This window comes from Lytechinus variegatus, chromosome 8 (genome assembly GCF_018143015.1).
Source record: "Lytechinus variegatus isolate NC3 chromosome 8, Lvar_3.0, whole genome shotgun sequence".
NCBI classification, from domain to species: Eukaryota; Metazoa; Echinodermata; class Echinoidea; order Temnopleuroida; family Toxopneustidae; genus Lytechinus; species Lytechinus variegatus.
This window is the reverse complement of record NC_054747.1, coordinates 21673292-21682813: the sequence shown is the minus strand read 5'-3', so window position 1 is coordinate 21682813 and position 9522 is coordinate 21673292. Positions and strand designations below refer to the sequence as shown.

Genomic DNA, 9522 nt, shown 5'->3' with positions numbered 1-9522 from the left:
CTACCAGACTACACGGCACTCACTCAGGATCAGATCCTGGGTATTTCCGGCGCATATGTGACTGGGGCTTAGTGATTGATCGTGGGTTTGATTCTCACAACCGATCACACGCACCCAATGATCAAAGGGAATGCGATTTAAAAGAGAAAATAAATGACCCCCCGGTCATCAGTCAACACTAAACGACATTTTTCTCCAGAAAAGTTTGAAAAGAAAGAAGAAAAATGTCGCCTCTCCCAAATGATTGCACTTCGGGTGCGTCATACATATTTCGAAAGCGCCGTCTGTCCCCTCCCCTTCCATTCCGATCCGCCATCGATGCAGCATATATGATGCTATATCAAACATGAAAATCAGATTGACGACCAATCGCTATACTTGATTGAATGGTACCTAGGATAAAAAATGAATGGACATAAAAGGTAATTGTCTAGTTTTATCGGGAAAGAATCTATTCAAATATTAAAGTCACAAATATTCACATATTTTAGGGACCTCTATTTCTTCCTCATTAGATCCGACATTTCAATTGCCGACCAAAATTGCAGCAACGACAGATGCTGGTAAGTACTGAAACCTGCCCTATATATTTTTTTTATAAAGCTTAATCAATAAGAGACAGTATACAAAATAGTTAAGGTAATGTAATATCTTGTAATTTAAACACATGGGGACCGTTTCATGAAAGTTGTCAGCACTGAAAAGTTGTCTTTCTTCGGCAGTTACCATAGTAACAATCAGAGACCAGTGTCTTTCAGCCAATCAAAACCAAGGATTTCACTGAATTAGTCAGCACTGATAATTTAGTCAGTGCTGACAATTTAGTCAGTGCTGACGACTTTCATAAAACACCCCTGATTTTGCAACGGTTTGCATTGGATCAGTTATTTTAGAATAAGGGTTAGAAATTCGCCAACGCAAGCAATGTAGGCAGGGCTTTTTAATCTCATTGCTAGTGACATGTTTACGTGTTCCGTAATTAACTAGATTTGGCTTCATTAATTCATTATTCTACAATATTCCTTCTCAGTTACATAGTATCGTTCCTGAAACGATCTACGATAAGAGACTTCAAGCGGTACAAGCAGATAGGCAACGTAATTGAAATCAGTTTATTCCATATCGGAGATCAAGAAACATTTAACGTTAACGAGCAAATAATAATACCGGTAATAAAGCATCAGTTTTCGAATAATTTCAGGTTTTTTCTCCCCTTTTCATAGATTACACGACTGATTTACTCACCATTAACGATACAACTACTATTTCTGGTAAGTAGAATGCACCTTTCAACAATGGTAAATAGCTTCCTTTCAACAGCTAAAGTTTTACCTCGACAACAGATAAAATTCAAGGTAGTATATATAAAAAAATATCATCCGATTTGCATGAAATTGTAATGAATACTAGTGGTCTAAAGGAATGAGATCTGGCCAGGTACCCAGTTAACTGGACTCAAATTTCGTGCTGAAGGTAATTACATTTTGGCTGGGATTCGCACCAACGACCCTCTGATTGAAAAGTTAACTACGTTGTAGAATCCATACCCTTTTAACTCACTATCATCTGAGCCAGCAAGATGGCTTCACTGTCATGACTGATTGATGTTAATTTCTCAATTACGGCGATAAGAATGCTCCGGAAAGTTAAGCAGCGTATTCAAGGCAGATAAGCGACAATCCTTTCAATTCATTTTTTAAGAGGAGACCCGCTAAAGTGTAAACCTAAACGGAATAATAAGATCTCGTTATACTGGAAATAGAGTAGTTTGTAATATAGAAGGAGGCTGCAGCTATTGTCATTGCTGTTACGCAAAGCGATACGTCTGATGTGGTTAGACTATATACTATATACATGCAAAGATATACATGCACAGGAAAGATGAAAGTTACGGCACGCTATAGTACGCAACATCCGCCTAGAGAATGTATTATACGATTATAGATAAGGAGATCGATATAGACAGCGTGAATTAAATTTTCGAGGTTATGTTTTACTTTGTTTACAGCTCCCACGACTGAAATAATCACCAAAAATGATAAAACCACACAAACCGGTAAGTAGAATATTCGTTTCAATTAATAGGAATATGCTTTGAAATACCGTGTTAGCAGTTGTGTATAGTTCTAATACACCTTTTTGTGTAAGGATTATGTCCTGCATAGTTTTTTCGTAAAGTGTACATCTCCCGGCTGCGCGTTTCCGTTTTACACCCTGGCGAAGGCATTTTCCGGAAAAGTAGCTAAAAAGCGACTAGTGAAGAGTCTACGTCTACGTTTGTTTACATTATCAGCTGGGCGCGCGATCCAAAGTCCGCACCGAAGTTATCCGCAGAACATACCGTACTGTCTTGCAAATGCAGCTGCATGAGCTTATACTTTCCAGGTTTGATCATTTGCCTTGCCGACTTGCTGATGTCTGTCTTTCTCTCTATCTGTCTATATATCTATCTCTCAAATTCTATCTCTATCTATCTATGTAACTGCAGTATCTATCTATCTAATAATCTTCTCTGTCTCTCTCATTCTTTATCTAACATCTATCTATCTCAAATCTCTCTATCCATCCATCTGTCTGTCTTTCTCTATTTCTCTCTCTCTCTACCTACCTATGTAACTACAGTATCTATCTGTTAATTTGTCGCTCTTCTCTCTCATTCTTGATCTATCTGACATCTATCTATCTCTCAAATTCTCTATCTATCTCTCTATCCCATCTGTCTGTCTTTCTCTATTTCTCTCTATTTATCTATTTTTTAACTAGAGTATCTATCTATCTGTTAATTTGTTAATAATCTTCTCTGTCTCTCTCATTCTTTAATTATCTATTTAATATCTCTCTCTCTCTCTATCTATCTATCCATCTGTCAGTGTCTTTCTCTTATTCTCTCTATCTATTTATCTATATATTTTTTTAACTTATCTATCTGTTAATATTATTTGTCTCTCTCCCTCTTTATCTATCTAACATCTATCTATTTCTATCTATCTATCCATCTGTCTGTCTTTCTCTACTTCTCTCTATCTATATATGTATCTATCTATGTATCTATCTATCTATCTGTTAATTTGTCTATCTTCTCTTTCTCTCTTTCTTTATCTTTCTATCTATCTAACATCTCATCTGTCTCTCAAATTCTCTATCTCTCTCCCTCTCTAGCATTTTCTCTCTCTCTCTTTGTCCGTCCATATTTCTATCTACGACATCTCTCTCTCTCTCTTTCTATCTATCTATCTATCTATCCACCTCTCTCTCTCTATTTCTATCTATCTATCTGTCTACCTTTATTTATCAGCCTTCTATCTATCTTTCGGCAGCTTCTAAGTGTATCAATCCATCAAACTTCAATTTGTCTTTCCATTATAAGTCTGTTTATTTTGATTTTGTCTGTCATTCTATTCATTTAGTTAATAATTTATTTTTATAAAAAAAAACTATCATAAACAACGAGACTGCAAAAGCATGTTCGGATTTCACTCGTGACTGCCGCTCTCTCTGTACATGAAGTGCCGAGATCAGTAACTGTGCAAATTGCATGCGGTGGTGGACTCGCCTGTGTCGCACGCTGCATGCAACCAGCGACGTGTGTAGACTCTTCACTAGTCGCTTTTTGGCTACTTTTCCGGAAAATGCCTTCGCCAGGGTGTAAAACGGAAACGCGCCTCCCGACTGAGCCACTTTAAATTTTCCTTTGTTGTGAAAGTCTAACTTAACAAGAATGATTTTCTTAAAATCGCGACTGCAGATTGAGTACATTATCCCCGTTATCAATTGCGATTGAAATTAATGAAAGTGCCGTGCCTTGCGTGGGTTTCCCGCGAGACGCTAGGCGATTCAGCTCCGGCTCTCTTATCGGCTGCGGAGAATGGTGCTAAGTTGCTACGCCAGTGCCCCATTTCCGGTACAGAAATGATAAAGCGTTCACTTCCTTCATCCATTTCTTCTATCCTCTTTTCGTTAGATCCTCTATGATATACATTCTTTCCCTTTCTGGTCCTTTTCTCTGCTGTGAAGCAAAATATATCTTGTCCTGATGCGACAATATTTGTTACCAGTAGATGAAGTGACAGCTTCTTCATTTGAGGCCGTCCTGATTGGCTCGAAAATGACTTACGACTTTTATGGGGTTCTCATTGGGATGAGATGTTGCTCCAACGATTCTGAAAGTATTTCTCCTTGATAAACGTTCTAACTTGTTTTCGACTAGCTCTGCCATTTTAAGACGGGATCTATGGGTCGAAATGCATGATTCTAAATCCTTCCCTTTTTTCGAGAGAGGAGTAACCTCAACAAATTCTGTTGTGCATGCAGCCTGAAAAGCTTGAGATTCCTCAAAAATAGAAAGCATTGACCGAAGGCCAGATATTCCTTTTCTGACAAAGTCTTCAAAGTCAGAATTTGGTTGGTTGGGATTTGGTTAGTGCGTTTGGACGCAGGCCGCGCTTGCAGTCGTTAAGAATATAAAAAACACCTATTTAAAATAAAGTGGTTTTGAAAGACTGGTCAATGGTCAATCGCGGGGTCAAACGTATTTCGGGTATTTTTTTTCCAAAGCTTTTTTAAAGAATAGCCAAACGTGTGTATATAGGGTATGTTTTTCACCCCAATCTTTTTTCTTCGGGGCTTTTTCCTCATCGTTTCTGACTAAAGTTAGTGTTCGGGTTCTTCCCAATTGTGGTATTTAACCCTAGCTGCACGGGGGGGGGATGCAATACCTATGAATATAGTTTGGTGTATGTGAGCATATTGTTAGCAAGTACACAAAACTTGTTTAGGGTTCATCTTCTGACAACTTGTTAAGGGGGTTATTTTGCACGTAGAGAAAAACTCGTTAAGGGGCGTTTGGAAAAAATTGGTCACTCATGTGTACATCAATACATTTGACTGCCCCCTCCCCCCATAGCAGTCCATGATAGGCATGGACTGCTAATTGCTTTCTATGACGTACTTAGCATGCGAAAACGAGAGCTCCTTAAAACACGTTACTCTTAACCCCCCTTTTTTTGGGGGGGGGCATCTGAATCCCACATGTATACGCCAGCGATTGAATTCGTAAGTTTTTACATGTTGGCGTCTTCAGCATCATCAACTTGTGGGCATACATGTTTGACCATGTTGTTTCTTTATTCATTTCTTCCTATCAGCATACCAAGTTTTCTACTGCCATATTTGTAAGATTTAGCGAAACAAACTGCACCCATGGGAAAATAAGTGATTGTTTGGGTTTCTAATATATATATATATATATATATATATATATATATATATATATATATATATATATATATATATATATATATATATATATATATATATATATATATATACATACATACATATACATATATATATGTATATATATATATATATATACATACATATACATATATATATATATATGTATGTATATATATATATATATATATATATATATGTGTGTGTGTGTGTATATATATATTTCGGGGGGGGGGGGGTAATTTAAGAGAAAAAATTTGTACCCAAAATTCCACAGTAAATATTTAAAATGGAATTTTTTTATCATGGAATAGACAATTTAACAAACAGGTATGCACAGATTAAATATTTCATGTTACATGATTCCTCTTCTTTTCCATTGATCTGAATTGCACACATACATGTGGGGTTTTTTGGTTTCCTATATTTCATATTTTGAATTGGTGCACTTAGGATAGACTAGTGACTTTGAATTGAATCATATCCGTTCTCTTCGTAATGTTTTAAACAAGAAAATCATGAAGTGCGTTAGAATTATTTATAGTATCTCTTGGATGAATAAAACGTAAATCATGTACAGATAACAACATAAAACTAATCATGCTGCGTATACATGAAAACGGAGATATTGAAACTTTACGACTTATACCTTGGTATAAGCCGTTTTATTAATTTTAATTCAAACCACCTATATGTAGTTGGACACACAAATGTTAAAACTGCTGTATTCCACACGCCGTACGGCCGCCGGCGAGCAAATGTGACCAAGGTATTATGCCAACGTTCATCAGAGTAAAATTAAATGAATGTACAGAGAAGAATGTAAACCATAGATCCGATAGAGACAATGGACGCTAAACGGTGAGCCGTGATTGGCTGTCAAAGTAAACCATTTAGGCTTAGTACAAGCCGTTATTTGTTCAACCGAGAAAACATGAAAAGGGCTTTCACTCATTTGTGCATGCTCGAGGCAGCGTATATCCAGCTAGCAGACCAGATTCTGTGCCTTGAGAAATTAGAATTTCTAAGAACACTTGCTTTGGTTTAGTTGGTTCGCTTTAATTCATGTCTGGTACTAAGCCTAAATTGTTTACCTTTACAGCCAATCATAGCTCGCCGTTTACTGTCCATTTTCTCTTTCGGTTCTATTATCCTCTAGAGGTTTTGTCATTAATGTGACTTTACTCCGATGAGTGCATGTCAAAAAGCTTCAGTATGTCTGTTTGTTAGGATAATTTAAGAGTATGATCGATTAAAATTGCGCAAGTTTTAACTTACTACAATTTACAGAATGATTAGTAAATCTAATATTCTGTTTTTAAGAGAGTTTTACAGAAACATCAAAATATTTCATTTTCCCCAAAGTCTTTAACTCAACAACCCCTGGGGCTTCGACAACGGGTAAGTTTTTGTTTCTTTGTTTACTATATGCCTATGACCTATTTATGAACGGTTCACTATATAAGAAGTAATATCACATTAACAACAACAGCAGTCATGTGGTCACAGTACTATTAATCGTCTTAATGGTAAAAGTATCAATACAGTATTGTGCTATACAAATCTTGTTAAAACATATTTCTCTTCCCTCTCTATTTGTTCAGAGATTATGTTCAGTTAAACTGCACAAGTTTTTACTTACGATTTACAAAATGCTTTTCTTTCCTTAATGTATAATTCCTCTAAAATCTTCAGTTTTTAAGGGTATCATATTGAAAACGCCCAAATGTGATTAACGATACATTATGCAAATGTATATCCCCTCACAGTCTTTGAATCTACAACCCCTGGTCCTTCAACAACGCGTAAGTGTTTGTTTACTATATTCGTATGATTTATTTATGAACGGTTCGACATAGAGGAAGTAATACCACGTTAGCAGCAACAACAGTGGTGACAATACTATCAATCGTGTTAGTGGTAAAAGTATTAGTACGGTAATAGTTTTTTGGATAATTAAAAAAAGTGTTGTGCTATAAAAATCTTGTTAAAACAAATGTCTCTTCCCTCTCTATATGTTCAGAGATTATGTTCAGTTAAACTGCATAAGTTTTTACTTACGATTTACAGATTGCTTTTCTTTCTTGATCAAATGTATTATTCCTCTAAGATCTTCTGTTTTTAAGGGTATTATATTGAAAACGCCCAAATATGATTAACGATATATTACGCCTATGTATATCCCCCACAGTCTTTGAATCAACAACCCTGGTCCTTCAACAACGCGTAAGTTTTTGTTTGTTTACTTTATGCCTATGACTAATTTATGAACGGTTCAACATAAAAGAAGTAATACCACGTTAGCAGCAACAACAGTGGTGACAATACTATCAATCGTGTTAGTGGTAAAAGTATTAGTACGGTAATAGTTTTTTGGATAATTAAAAAAAGTGTTGTGCTATAAAAATCTTGTTAAAACAAATGTCTCTTCCCTCTCTATATGTTCAGAGATTATGTTCAGTTAAACTGCATAAGTTTTTACTTACGATTTACAGATTGCTTTTCTTTCTTGATCAAATGTATTATTCCTCTAAGATCTTCTGTTTTTAAGGGTATTATATTGAAAACGCCCAAATGTGATTAACGATACATTATGCAAATGTATATCCCCTCACAGTCTTTGAATCTACAACCCCTGGTCCTTCAACAACGCGTAAGTGTTTGTTTACTATATTCGTATGATTTATTTATGAACGGTTCGACATAGAGGAAGTAATACCACGTTAGCAGCAACAACAGTGGTGACAATACTATCAATCGTGTTAGTGGTAAAAGTATTAGTACGGTAATAGTTTTTTGGATAATTAAAAAAAGTGTTGTGCTATAAAAATCTTGTTAAAACAAATGTCTCTTCCCTCTCTATATGTTCAGAGATTATGTTCAGTAAAACTGCATAAGTTTTTACTTACGATTTACAGATTGCTTTTCTTTCTTGATCAAATGTATTATTCCTCTAAGATCTTCTGTTTTTAAGGGTATTATATTGAAAACGCCCAAATATGATTAACGATATATTACGCCTATGTATATCCCCCACAGTCTTTGAATCAACAACCCCTGGTCCTTCAACAACGCGTAAGTTTTTGTTTGTTTACTTTATGCCTATGACTAATTTATGAACGGTTCAACATAAAAGAAGTAATACCACGTTAGCAGCAACAACAGTGGTGACAATACTATCAATCGTGTTAGTGGTAAAAGTATTAGTACGGTAATAGTTTTTTGGATAATTAAAAAAAGTGTTGTGCTATAAAAATCTTGTTAAAACAAATGTCTCTTCCCTCTCTATATGTTCAGAGATTATGTTCAGTTAAACTGCATAAGTTTTTACTTACGATTTACAGATTGCTTTTCTTTCTTGATCAAATGTATTATTCCTCTAAGATCTTCTGTTTTTAAGGGTATTATATTGAAAACGCCCAAATGTGATTAACGATACATTATGCAAATGTATATCCCCTCACAGTCTTTGAATCTACAACCCCTGGTCCTTCAACAACGCGTAAGTGTTTGTTTACTATATTCGTATGATTTATTTATGAACGGTTCGACATAGAGGAAGTAATACCACGTTAGCAGCAACAACAGTGGTGACAATACTATCAATCGTGTTAGTGGTAAAAGTATTAGTACGGTAATAGTTTTTTGGATAATTAAAAAAAAGTGTTGTGCTATAAAAATCTTGTTAAAACAAATGTCTCTTCCCTCTCTATATGTTCAGACATTATGTTCAGTTAAACTGCATAAGTTTTTACTTACGATTTACAGATTGCTTTTCTTTCTTGATCAAATGTATTATTCCTCTAAGATCTTCTGTTTTTAAGGGTATTATATTGAAAACGCCCAAATATGATTAACGATATATTACGCCTATGTATATCCTCCACAGTCTTTGAATCAACAACCCCTGGTCCTTCAACAACGCGTAAGTTTTTGTTTGTTTACTATATGCCTATGACTAATTTATGAACGGTTCAACATAAAAGAAGTAATATCACATCAGCAGCAACAGCAGTGGTGACAGTACTAAAAATACAAAAAATGGTAAGAATATTATTGCACTAATAGGGGCGTAATAAAAAAATCTTATTAAAACAAATTTCTCTTTCCTCTCTATCTATTCAGAGATTATGATCAATTAAATTGCCAAAAAATCACTTACTACCATTTACAGAATGATTTTTTAAATTACATATATTATTCCTGTTTTTTTAAGTGTTATATACAAAATAAACAAATGTAGTTAACGATAAATTATACCTATTTATTTTTGATTCCTTAACTCAG

The 9522-nt window shown here is 35.1% G+C and overlaps 1 long non-coding RNA gene across 1 annotated transcript; it reads left to right on the top strand.

Moving 5' to 3' along the window:
- The first annotated feature begins 515 nt into the window (after positions 1-515).
- LOC121420768 lies at positions 516-2056 on the top strand. The gene is made up of 3 exons (XR_005970827.1): positions 516-563; positions 1224-1271; positions 2009-2056. It is a non-coding gene; the product is annotated as an uncharacterized LOC121420768 (long non-coding RNA).
- Positions 2057-9522: the final 7466 nt, after the last annotated feature.